This window comes from Neolamprologus brichardi, chromosome 5 (genome assembly GCF_056152115.1).
Source record: "Neolamprologus brichardi isolate AB-2024 chromosome 5, ASM5615211v1, whole genome shotgun sequence".
NCBI lineage: Eukaryota > Metazoa > Chordata > Actinopteri > Cichliformes > Cichlidae > Neolamprologus > Neolamprologus brichardi.
In genome coordinates, this window is record NC_142108.1 from 29,447,871 (window position 1) to 29,458,730 (window position 10,860).

A 10,860-nucleotide genomic window follows, 5' to 3' on the forward strand; every position below is an offset into this window, starting at 1 on the left:
TCGGGCAGCTCGACTTGCGGGACTTGTTTCCAGCTGCGCGTCATGTAGCTGGAGTCGAGTGTTTTAACCCATGCGTGAAACGATACATTTTTAGACATAAGTTGTAACAGCCGCTGTTTTCTTTGTGAGTATTTATTACACGGCGTGCTGCGGGGAAAAGGCTGTTCTAACGTTTGAGTCTAAGGTTTATTTTTTTAGCACCTGGCGGCTCTTTTTTACTTCTCATCCGTAAATAATCTGCCCTTTCACGTGATTCAGTTTATTTTGAAAAGTCTCAACAGGATCTTGAGCTTTATTGTGAAAGGTTTATGTGGAACATAAACAAGCGGGCAGGCGATGCTGTTACCTTCGTTGTTGCTAACCACAACGCTTGTCCATCCGTAGTGTGGTTATATAAAATAGAAGAGAAAGAGAGAACTTTAAGAAATTAATATAGCCACTACAGTGACCATCAAAACGATGAAAAAATATTGCCGTAAACAGTTTATTTTGCGACACCACAAAACAATAGCGTAAAATGAAATGATAGACGTTTTTATATCGTCATCCGATATATATCGTTATATCGAACAGCCCTACACTAGACACATGCTAACAAGCAAAAAGGCTACCTACAGTCAATTGCTACTTTCCACAATGGGCTAGGGACAGCTCTCTAATACATACATACCACACACCAAGCCAGACTGTGGGTTTGATAAAGAGGGGAACAAATGTAATCTATCAAGTTGGTATATAAGGTTATTATGTGCTTCAGTCTGTGGTACACCACAAAACCTGTTGATGTTGTTCTTGAGACATTTCTTCTTTGCTTCTGCAGAAGACGTGTGGCATGTACAGCTCATCAGGATCAATATCATTCAGACTGATTGTAGTGCAAATTTTCTTTCATCATTCAGTAAGGGGAAAAAACTTTTCCAGGCATCATCATATGTATGCAATGATTTAACAGTTGTTTTCAAAGGCTCCTGTTTGACAGAAAAAGAACAAAATCAAAGTTTTATTAGATGTGTAATGATCTGTACTTATGTAACTTTATTTTTTGCTATTTTTTGAGCTCTTTACTTTTTTGGATATTCCATTTTATTGAGCTCCTTTTATATAACTTTTTACCTTCCTGAGCTATTTGGTTTTGTTATACTGCATGTATCCCTTAGTGAGATAGATAGTTCCAACATAAAGTTCAGTTTCTTCACATTTTAAATATAAATGTTCTGGCCCTTTGGTCAACTTCCAAAATACTCAAATAATGACAGAACTGGTTTTAACAAAGGATAAGATGGTTTTAAAAAAAGTGACATTAAACTGTTTCAGTTGAGCTCATAAGTAAATGCCCAAGATATAAATCATGCATGCATACCAAATGTGACCATTTAATTTTTCCTTTCTTAATGAGACAACTGCATACATGCATGCATACATACATCCACCACTGCTGTCTTGGTGTTTGGAAACCAGATGTGATAAGAGTGGGCTCAGTCTGACTGTGAAATTGTTGGCTAATGACTTAGAATTTATCAGCCAATGAGTGATGGATATTCAATACAATGAATATTTCTCTACTATTCCTCTAAGCTACTTTTCCCCTCTTTTTTTAAAGTAAAATGAGTGCACCACAACAGAGGACCAAGCTTACTGAGACCTGTGTAATGATACCACTTGGCACTTATTTAACTCCAACAACTATTTCAACTATGTTCTTAACCAAGACCTCTCATTTATGGGGTAGCTACCTTCTGCTTAGTCTGTCAAGTCAAAAATCCCTCTCCTGTTGCAACGATATGGATTTTCCTTTTCTTAATGAGTTTTTCATTGTAGGTAACCGCCATATTTATTCATTATTTGTCTGTAATGAGCACTGAATGTCAACTAAGTGTAATTATTTGAAGCTGCAGTGATAATCAGGTAAAGGTCTGGTCACTGTCAGTGTGGGCGCAGTTGTGTCACTAACAGGACAGAGGGAAGGCTTTTCAACGGCTTTTCTCGCGAATCCTGTTTTGCTGTTGCAGTACAATGTGACTATCTCAACCTTGACAGCTATCCAAATTCATTCTCCCTGCTCACACAAAGCTCAAAGCCTAAAACATTTCTTCTCAGTTTTTTTCTACGACATGGAAAGAAAGACACCATAGAATCGTCAAGGTCTATAGCTGAAGTACCAAACCAGAGCCATGGACTTAAATAATTTACTGCTGTAGGCCTCCAAAACATTAGCCACGCCATTCTTCCACTACAAGGTATGAAAGTAAAGGGAGTTCTGAAACAAATTTTATTCCCCATTTGAGGCTTTGCCTCCATATAAATGTATTCAAATTGAAGCAACCATTTATCGGTTCACAACTCCTTTACTCCAGTTAATGTCTTCCATATTTTAGACAACTACAGTTAAATCCATTTCACCCTGTGTCTCTACAAACTTTTAAAGCAGATCTGAGTCGTGCATATAACAGTGTCTTTCATCACTCTTATATTTCAAAACTGCATATTTCTTTCAAACGTCCTTCGACCTGCAACATTTTCAAAAACTTCAGTTTGGTTCAGATGCCTATAGAGAACGGCTTTTCTACAAGGTTACAAATATGTTCAAAATATGAAAACATCAAAGTTTTCATCAGGATACAGTTTTCAACATTTTTATTACAGAGGTACATATTAGGTAGTTGAAACAATGCAGATGAATGCTTTAAATGACCATGAATAGCTACGGACATTTAACTGGAGGCTTTCGTTAGTTTTCCCAGCTCAGTATCTTGAATTCACAGAGGGTGGGAATGACACCATTGCCACTGTGAATTATTCACGAATGCAACTTTTTTACTTTTGAGCTACAATTTTCGACACATATCTTGTTTAATTAGGTAAAGTTAACCTGTAAATGTTGTGTTACATAGTATCTAACATTTATTACAATAAGCCCCTCACTGAATAAGGATGGCACAGCAGTACAAACACATCAATGAACCCAGCAAAGCATAAAAGTGTGAACAAGATAATTGTGAACCTTCCCTGCTGGGAAAGGAGCAGAGAGACAGACTGACGCTTACTGAACGCTGTCAGAAGTAGTCATGTCTGGATCCAAGGGGTTGTAGTTCACATAAACCCAACAAAACCTGCTCATGAATTAGAACGTGCAAATATAGTCGGAGTTTTTTCTAATGTGTGCTTTATTTGCTTCCTAAGAAGAAGAGCCTGACCTTATTTTTTTAAAGCACGAGGATCATTAAGTAGTGTGAAAATGAATTCAACTGAATCAGAGTTCTTTAAACCTAGTAGATATCCACCTATTATTTATTTATATATTATCTCATACAAGGCTCATTAATTTGCCAATGCAGAGTTCAGTCTGACACTCATTACTTAAACGTATATTACATCTGTATCTGTCATATATTTGACATGTTGCAGTAACAGTTGGTAGACGTACCTAGTTTGCCAAGTACCAAAAGTCTGAATAAAAAATAAAAAGTTTATAATCATAAATTACTCATGAGTTATAAATGAAAGATTAGCTGGGAGGGTGCCACTCCAAAATTAATGTTTCATGTTGAGCTATAGGTATGCCATATAGCTGCAATTGTTTGTTTTTTTTAAAATGGAGAAAAAAAAAACACTGACCACTCTGATTACAGGTTCTTACATCACAAAGGATCATTGACAGAGAACAGACAGTGTGTGCAGAGAGCACATTAACCACACAGCAGACCAGTTTACTACCTGCCTGTTATCCACCCACTCATGGAATTACCTTTAATTAGCACAAGTTGATTTGATCTGCTCCTGGCAATATTTGTCATTTTAAGCAATGAAAGTGGCAGTCCTCACTAGCTAAAGAGGAAAAGCTATTAACCTGAATGTTTGTATGTTGCTCATTTCTAAGGATAATTAAAGTCAAAGCTTTTGCCAGCCTCAGTATTTGAAGTCATTGTGATTCATTGCTGTGTCCAAATAATTTGTAACATTCACACACAGTGTAAGAAAAATCTCACATTGAATTCTGTGAAGACCCAACTCAGAGAAAGAGGAGTCACAGGCATCAGAAAATCCTGATAGCTTTAAACTTTTGAATTAATTAATTAAAATATATTAAATTATTTTTAAGTCTTGATTTTCTAAAGAAATTATTTTGTTACTTTTCATTGAGGACACAGACTTGGCGCCTTGAATTGATGCATCAAAATGTTATATATTCCTACTACTGTTGTTCATGCCATTCGTGATTGATTTATTTCTTTTTTTTCTTGAAGTATCATGTGTTACTAGTGTCTCTGTCGATGACACTCTTTCACGTACAGATTAACATTTGGTTAGTACTAGCCAAGTGAGTCAGCCTACACTGACTTACTTAGCACTTTACTTAGTTCCTCCTACGCCGGGCGGCGCATCGGGCAGCTAGTGATCTCCATCGATGTCGGTCAGCAGCAACTGCTTCAGCTTCGTCCCAGGCAATGTCGACAGTTCTCAGATCGTCCATGAATGTTCGACGCCATGTGGTCTTTGGAAAGCCTTGCTTTCGCTTGCCAGAGCGTGGACGCCATGTCATGGCAATCTTAGCTGGGCGATGAGGGGGTAGGCGTAAAATATGGCCCGCAAAGCGGAAGCGCCTTTCTGCAACAACGTCGGCTAATGGGCGGGTGCCTGCTCTTTGTAGGACCTCCTCATTTGTTATTCGGTCCCGGTAGGAACCGAATAACAATAACTTTGCCATTGCCGGTCCCAAGCCCGGATGAGAAAGGAGGAGGGTTGGGCGTGGGGCTAGCAACCCCACCCTGTAAAAACTCCAACTGCTACAGAAACAGCAGCGTAGACTGAATGAGGCCACAATCCCATGCTATGGTGCTGTAAAATCTTTAGGCTTACTCCGCTTTGTTAATCCATCCATCTAGCTAGCTAGCAGAAACGACTCTTTCCTTCAGCCCCAATACTAAATTACCATGTCATTTAATCTCAGTGAACCAATATTTGCAAGGGCCAAGATTTTTGGTGCTGGCAATTGTTTGTTTTTTATTTTGTAGTCCGGTTGTACTGCACAGGTTTTTCTGCGTGCAAGTAAACCGTTAGTATGGATGGAAAAAGACATTACTGCATTTTTTAAAATGCAATGTTAAAGCCACCAGCGATTATCCAATGATAATTTCAGGTAAAACTTCCAGATTAGCATGCTTTTTCGTGTGTGTGTTCAAAATTGCATGTTACAGGATCATCATTTTGCGAGTCTCAATGGGAGGAGTCAACAATGATACAGTATATGTTTTTCCAGGTGAGACAAAGACAACTTTGAGGAGATAATTACCTTGTTATTGGGCCTAAAATCTTATTATTTATTTATTATCTTATTTTTTCCCACTGTAACCTTTTTACAAGAACACTGTTAAGCATTAATGCATGATCTAAAATCAAATCAAAATTTCCTATGTTTTTAACATGTATTGTGAGGTTTTTATCATTTGGTGTTTATTTAATACAGTAAAACATTGTGAGTTAACTTTACTAAATTTAAGAGAAGCGAACTGAAGAGAAGGGGTTCAACAATTTCATCAGATCCAGAAGTCATTAGCTTAGAACAAGCGTTGAAGAAAAAGAGTGGTTACCTTGGCTTAATGAACAACCTGGGAAATGTCTTCTGGGATCACCAAGCTATCTTGTTTCAGTGTTGTGTTTTCTTAGCAAGGTGCAATAAGGAGCATGTGGTTTGGTCAGGGTTAAGGGGTGAGCAAATCCCTCATTGTGCAGACAGGACTTTTTGATTGCTGCTGGATGCATCCACTAGAATTATGCTGAACATTAACGGCCTTCATTTCCCCATGCTCTACATTGTCTCTCTATTTCCACTGTGATACAGACTTAGTTTGAAATAAGAACCCAAGCGATGCAACACATTTAATTCCATGCGTATGCATAAAATACTATTTGTAGCATTTCTGACATTAACTCAGTGTCAGAAACGCTGACATTGAGTTAATGTCAGCGTTTCTCATCGTCAGCAGGATGGAGCCTACACCAACTTTCATGGGGTGAGAGGCGGAGTACACCCTGGACAGGTCACTAGTCTAACACAGACAGACAGATAATCATCTGCACTCACATTCACACCAATTTAGAATCACCAAATAATCTAACAAGCATATCTTTATATCATAAACGACACGGGACAAATGGCCAGAAACTACACTGCCTGTGTGTTGGAGTGAACGCACATGCTGATGCTATTAGGATGACTACAGTGTTAAAATATGGACGATATGTGCATTCTGGGGTAAAACTAACAGCTATAAGGTTTATTGTTCTGTTAATGTCCATTCAGTTTAATGTTTCATTCATCCTGACATAAAGAGATGTACTGACAACCACGTTAATCCATGACACTAAAAACGAGGAGCTTGCCAACAGTTGTTCTGTACACAAGTGGATCAATGAGATTGGGAGTTCACAAATCATGCAAATACACTTTTCCATTAAGTTCTCAGGCAGATTCAGTCATACCGGGGTGCCGAGGGGGATGTGCATCTTTGCTTAATGTTTTCCCTCGATGGTGCAGAAACATAGTTTGTTTTAGTCCTGTCATGGCCTGTTGGGATTTTGCTGGATGGTGAGATTCCCTAATACATATTGATAATAATACACTGATGGTAATGGTAATAAACCACCTTTGTCACAGCACTCAGGCATAGGAGAGTAGAATGGATTAGCCTGGGTTTTATTTTCACTTTCTTGGCCATATTTCACTGCTGCTCTGTGAAACACTAAGCCAAGCTCATTGCATATTCTGCAAAGCACATATGGTCTTGTATTAAAAATTTTGGAGGTAAATCCGGAGTTATGAAGCAGCTGGAACAACACTTGGAGGCCCAATGCAGCAAAACAACTTAATGTCAGTCGCTAATCTAGTTGCAGGTGTTCAGAAGAGCAGAGCTCAATTAAACCAAATTGGCTTTCATACAGTTATTCAAATTAGTTTAGAATCAAACCCCCACAAACTAAATATGCTTACCTGGGCAGAATTGTCCTCTTCCCTTTAAGTCTCTACTTTCCTCCCATAGCAAGACACTGTCAAGATGGCAGGAGCTGAAATAAAAATAAATTTACATTTAAATCAGCCTGGAAGGTGCACAAAAATGTGATCAGGGTCTGCGCTTTTCCCACTGCCTTAATCAAAGTTTTGATGTAATGACACACACACCCATGTGGAGTAGCCTGCCTAGTATCTCAAGAGAGGACCATGGTAATAACTTATTAATGTACTGCCCACGCTGCAATTAAGCATCAATTAAAACCACAGGTTGTGTTTCTGACACATTACTGGGCTCAAAAGCTTTTAAACCTCTCCCAGACTTCTCATTCAGTTCTGAATCGGAGAAAGTCATTTCGTTTCCTGGTTATGGTGCAGAAAATTGAATGGTAGCCATGCCTAGGATTCAAAAAAACTATTAAATAGTACATACAATGACATATTCAAGGTTAAAAAACAACAAGATTTTAACAGGATAATACAGCTGCTTGGAACATTTTAGCGTTTTACTTGTGTGAAGTGCATTAATCATTTCTTGTAAGATAACAAGTAAACTGGACAAGAATACAGTATTAATATTTGCTGCTGTATTGCCATGCAGCAACACATATTTTGGTATCTGGCAGATTATCACGTTTGTGAATGATACATAAAATTCTGCTGAATTAGACCCACTGCTTTAAGGCTTTCTGCATTTTTTGTTAGCTGACATTCTTCTGGAATAGAAGCAGGTCTTCACTGCAAGTATGATCCTTTTTCTGGTAAGAAAATAATCTGTCTCCTTTGTGGATAACTTTGCAAAATGCTAAGCAAGCCCGTGCATCTCGAAACCCAACATCTGCTTTGTAAATTTTAGTTGCAAGATTTATAATTTTCTCTCAAACTTAATAGAAATTAAGCATGCTGTAGCTCGTTGGTTTAAATGAATCATAATCATAAAGAGCTGCATTTAGATTTGCCGTAACTGATGAGGTGCTTGGGCGGAAATCTGAATTTAAATGACTTGGCTTTTGCAGCTCTGTATATGTTTCCACAATGAAAATGTACTTCCTGATGGTTTTACATTTAAGAGCCTTACGTCAAGACTGGCAAAGTATAAAGATAGCTTGTCAATCTAACGCTAAAACAGAAACATTTATTCATATTTTCTATCCCTTCACCATGTATCCTCGTTTTTTTGGTTCCTTTTGTTTATTTTTTCTATTCCTTTCTGTCTGCCTAAATATCTTTCTCCCAATCACATTCGCTGGACCAGTGGAGTGGAGGATCACTCAGAAATAGTCAGCTTCCTTCTTATCAAATCATGCCTATTCCCCCTCCATATCCCCCCGCTTTCTCTCTCTCTCATTTGTGCTCTCTGTCTTCTTCCCTATATCAGCAGAGTCTCTGGTGGACTGGAAGCAGATCAGTCAATCAGTCCAGTACATCCCCTTCCCATCTAATATCACATTATTCCTTTTGATTTTTATCTTCATCTGTGTTTCTAATGTCTGTATGAATGTTTATGTAACTTAGTTTCTCTCTTTGTGTGGCTTACTCTTTGGACGTAGATGGATATCATTGTTAACAGAGCCAAAAGACTAAGTCTGTCTACCACTGTAAACTAGAGAAAAAAAGGTCTTGTAATCTCTTACTTTTGGTTGCAGACAAATGTTGAAGAAATTGGAGCCAGTGGAAGTGTAGAGGCAAGAAAGGTAAGGCGATATTTAATAAAGTTGTGACTACTGTCCTTTATTTTGCAACAACTTCTAAGGGACGGAGGCCAGATGGACTCTGCGGATTATGACCTTCTGCACAAGTCAGAAATAAATTAAATGGAACGTTATTGGACAGAAATCAAAGTGCAGCACTTTTCAAAAAACAATATACAGTGTTACAGAAAACTGCAATTATTTAAAGAAAATGTCTGAGTAATTCCCCGGCTTTGTAAGATATGTGTAATAATTTCCATGAAGAAATATGTCGCAATTATGCAGTGCATTAGCAAAATTAAAAGACAACTTCTTTGGAGGACAAGCATGTAAACAACCGCTCATTTATTATTTAACACAGAGACATGGTTCACAGCAGATAGAAAAGCTTGGAGGTTAATGCATGACACCAAAGACCAGCATTTTAGTAAATTTGCTTTAGATCTTTAACCAAAGGACTACGTTCGTTGTATACTCTATCTATGACACTTCATCACACTATTTCTGTCTGGTGGGAACTTTGGACCACAACCTGCTTTACTTATGAAATGCCTGCAAGGGAACATTAATGAGCAATTTTCTGATAATACAAACCCATTACCCCTAGCCAGCATAATACCAACAGTTCATTCTGTGAACATAAACCTTGTTGCATTTTCTCAGAAGTAGATTAATACCGAGTTTTTTTTTTTTCCTCTCTGTTTGCATTTTTAATGCAAGGAGGTAAAAACGTATACTCACAAGCCAGCCATTTATTTAAAAATAAATATTTATATTTTGTTGAGTTAAGACAAAGGTTGCATATGGAATACAAATACCAGATTCATTTATTCACTTTCTTTACTCTGTTTTTTTAACCATTTATCCAATTCAGGCTGGTGGGGTTTGGGGAGCTGAAGTCTATCCAAGCTGTCATGAAAAATGTATCATAGAAAATAATCCAACACAGAAAATAAATAAACTAAAATTACTAAATAAATGAAAAATGATTTATTTAAAAAGCTGCCGAATGTTTCATATAACATTAAGACTATACAAATGTAATATTATCTTAGGAGAACTTTTCCTTATTTCTCACATGGACTCTTAATTTTTAACTGCTCTTACAAAGACTTCAGACACTCTTTATCTGTGGCCTTGGGGATTCTTTGAAAACCAATATTTAAAATAGCCTTTCTGTATTGGATTTTTCTTGTCATTCAATATACATTTTTCATTTAGGCTCTTGTTAAAATACACCATGTCAATCACTAACCTTTTACAATGTATTCAACAGTTAATTTTGACCAGATGCTGTGGTCACATCCTTGTCACTGATTTCTTCTGTGTCTAGTTCACATGTTCACAAGTGGCTTTCCAGGTTATTCAGGCATTAAAAAAGATGCTATGTCAGTGCCGTCAATCTTGACCCATTCAAGTGCTCAAATTCAAGGCTTTACATGAACTGACACATTATCATTCGTGGCACCTTTTGTGGCTGCTTTACCAAGTCGTTAAACTCTGCAGTTTTTTTTCTCTTCTCAGTGATCAAACCACAAATTGTATGTTGGAAGGAGTGGTAGGGAACTCGATAGTGTCTATTGCATGGGCAGACTACCTGGAACTCTGACAATAACATATTTTAAGGCCACCTGAAATGATAGATGATGCCGTCCACCCTGTAGGATATTACCATTTTTCTCAGGTGCTGCCTTGCCATCCAGCTCTCTCTCATCCTGATGCTTGAATACTATAAATACGGAAAGAGTGGCAAGCTTTTAAAGTTTGCTCAATTTTAACACTTGTCTTGACAGCAGATTTTTGTTGGTTTTTTCCCCCTGCAGACAGCACAGTTTGCATTGGAGCTGTTTTTGTGACAAGGACGCATTCATCATGTAATAAAGTGATGCAAGCTGTTACAAAACGTCAAATTGAAACTCAGCAACTGTGAGTCTTGTATAGTAGTGAAAAGGAATTGCAGCTATTTCAGGGTTGTTTTTATCACCTTCGCTGCCAATGATGTCCCGTTATAGACGCGAATGTTTAACGCTTGTATGTTTGTTTTAATGATGAGGAGAAACGTTTTGTTGTTTTCCTTTCATGCATCAGTTAGGTAAGAGTTAAATAATATTTTTGCAGGATGGCAACTGAAAGTGACTAAGAACTTTTTTTTTCATATATTTT